Consider the following 2,418-nt stretch of genomic DNA (forward strand, 5'->3'; position numbering starts at 1 on the left):
ATAAAGTAGTATAACTTAATGTTATCCCTAAACTAAAGAGTCGCAATATCGAACCAACATTTTATGTGGGAGATTGTTGGAATGCATATTAAGATTGTAGGTAGAGGGTTAAGGCTTCTTTTATGAATAAATCACAAATGTGAGAGATTTAAAAGTATGGAGGGCCCCATACTTTCACTACGACACGATTGACTCAAGATCACTAAAAGATGCGAAGTTGATTAGTCAATGTATAAAGCTTTTGGTCTAGAAAAAACCCACTATTTTGATTGTTGTGTTGATGGTAGCCATGTAAACCCATTATCAGTACAAGGTTTCATATAGAAAAGCATGGTGTGCTAAGCAAATTTCCATGAAGGATTTGTACAATGATTGGGATGAATTATACAATGAGCTCTAATATTGGACGACAACAATGCAACAGTATGTCCCCGGAACTGTGGTCAAAATGTAGACTGTAATAGGCCCAATTTGCCCGGCCCTTACAAAAAACAAATAAAATTAAAAATAAATCCAAAAGTCCAAAAATACAGAAATATTAGCCCAATAAAAATCTAACCCAAAATACATTACATACAGCCCAATACCAAACCCGAATAAGCTAGCCCAGATACCCCTAACCCAAACCCAATTAAGCCCAAACCTAATCTGACCCAATACGACAGACCCAATTCCTAAAACGGTGGCCCAATTGCTATGTGGCCCAACGACGCAAAAGAACAGCAAACCCTAGCAGCATTCAGCCTCCAGTGTGCATCCAAGCCCTCCGTACGTAACGAGCCTTCGTACGCGTGCGCCTCTGCCCCCGTACGCCAACTAGCCTCCGTACCTGCAGCAAACAAAAACAAACAACAGCACACAAAGAAGAAAAAAAGAAAAAGGGGAAGACAAAAGAGAATGACAGATTTTGTATTTTTTTTTATTCTGTATCTTTTCGGTATATAAACCGATTAAAAAGAGAACAGAAGGACACACACGAATATTGTATTGAAAAACCTCTTGAAAGGAAAGCAATAGCAAAAAAAAAAAACAGTTTCTAAAGGTGATTTGCTTGGGAATTTTCATTGGATTTCTTTTTTTTTTTCTCTTTTTTTTTTCGCATCGGCTCTCATCTCTTTCAGTGAGAAAAGTGAAAGCAAAAGAAAAAGGGATTAGAACTCATACCTGGGGTTGGTGTGCTGCCAAATCCCTCCTCCATTCGGATCGGAGTTGAATGGATGGGGGGACTTTCGTTTCTTTGAGGCGGCGCAGAGATGAGAGGTGTTTGTTTAGGTTTTTTTTTGTTTTGTTTCTAATGACAGATTAGGTTAGTTTAGGTTTTTTACTTTATTTTTATGCAGTGAAAGAAACGGCGCCGTATTGACTGCAGGCCCCATACCCAATGACCCGATCCAACCGCGGCTAGATCCACGCGTTTTGGCATGGGGAGGGCTATTTGCGCGCTAGGTCCTCCACTTTTGCGTCTCGGTTCAATCTAGTTTCTATCGTTCTTTTAAATTGGGCCGCCTATTTTCCTGCGAATTTTATTTCGGTCCTCATGCAACGCTGCGTTTTGGAGGGTGGGGATTATTCCCCTTTCAGTCCCCCATGTCATTCGCGCTTTGTAATTTGGGCCATTCCTTTTATCTGTTTTTAGATTTCTCCCCTGAATCACTGCTTTAATGCCAATTTAGTCCTCTATTTTGTTGTTATTGCTAAAATTGTTTGGTTTATTATCTTTATTATTATTATTATTATTATTATTATTATTATTACAATTATTATTAGTAGTATTTTTTTATTTTCTATTTCATCAATTTTCCTAACCTTTTTATATACGTTTATTTTATTTTATTATATATAGTATTATTTGGTGTTTTCCATATATTATTTAATTTTTGTAATATATTATTTTATAGATTTTATATTTGACTAGTATAATTTGTACATTTTATGATTATCTTTTTACCATATATATATATGTATATTTTTAACTTTAAAGATTTATACAATAATATTTCATAATTCTAATTCTATTTTATTTATGGATATACAATTTATACTAAATTATTTTTTATACGTATGTATATAATAATATACCACTAATTTCAAATTGTAAATTTTTATCTATTTTCTCTATATAAATATTTTATTTATTTTAAATTTTCTATTATTATTTTACTTATTTCAACCCCTTTTACATATATTATTATATAAATATATATTATTTATATTAAAGATTTCATTCCATATGTAACATTTATATATCGTTTCATGTATTTTGGTTTTCTTCTCATGCAACATTCATTTTAAAATTCTTTTAAATATTATTTCATATAGTATTCATCTCGAGTTCTATTTTTAAAATATTTTAAATCTTCACATTAGTTATTACTTTTTTAATTTTTATATGTAATTTCGTGTGCATACATTGATAAT

The 2,418-nt window shown here is 32.4% G+C and overlaps 1 long non-coding RNA gene across 1 annotated transcript; it reads right to left on the reverse strand.

The window, feature by feature from the left end:
* Positions 1-428: 428 nt before the first annotated feature.
* Positions 429-1,290, reverse strand: LOC121213897 (uncharacterized). The gene is made up of 2 exons (XR_005909419.1): positions 1,165-1,290; positions 429-829 (listed from the first exon to the last, which is right to left on the reverse strand). It is a non-coding gene; the product is annotated as an uncharacterized lncRNA (long non-coding RNA).
* Positions 1,291-2,418: the final 1,128 nt, after the last annotated feature.

The sequence above is a fragment of the Gossypium hirsutum genome, chromosome D01 (genome assembly GCF_007990345.1).
Source record: "Gossypium hirsutum isolate 1008001.06 chromosome D01, Gossypium_hirsutum_v2.1, whole genome shotgun sequence".
NCBI classification, from domain to species: Eukaryota; Viridiplantae; Streptophyta; class Magnoliopsida; order Malvales; family Malvaceae; genus Gossypium; species Gossypium hirsutum.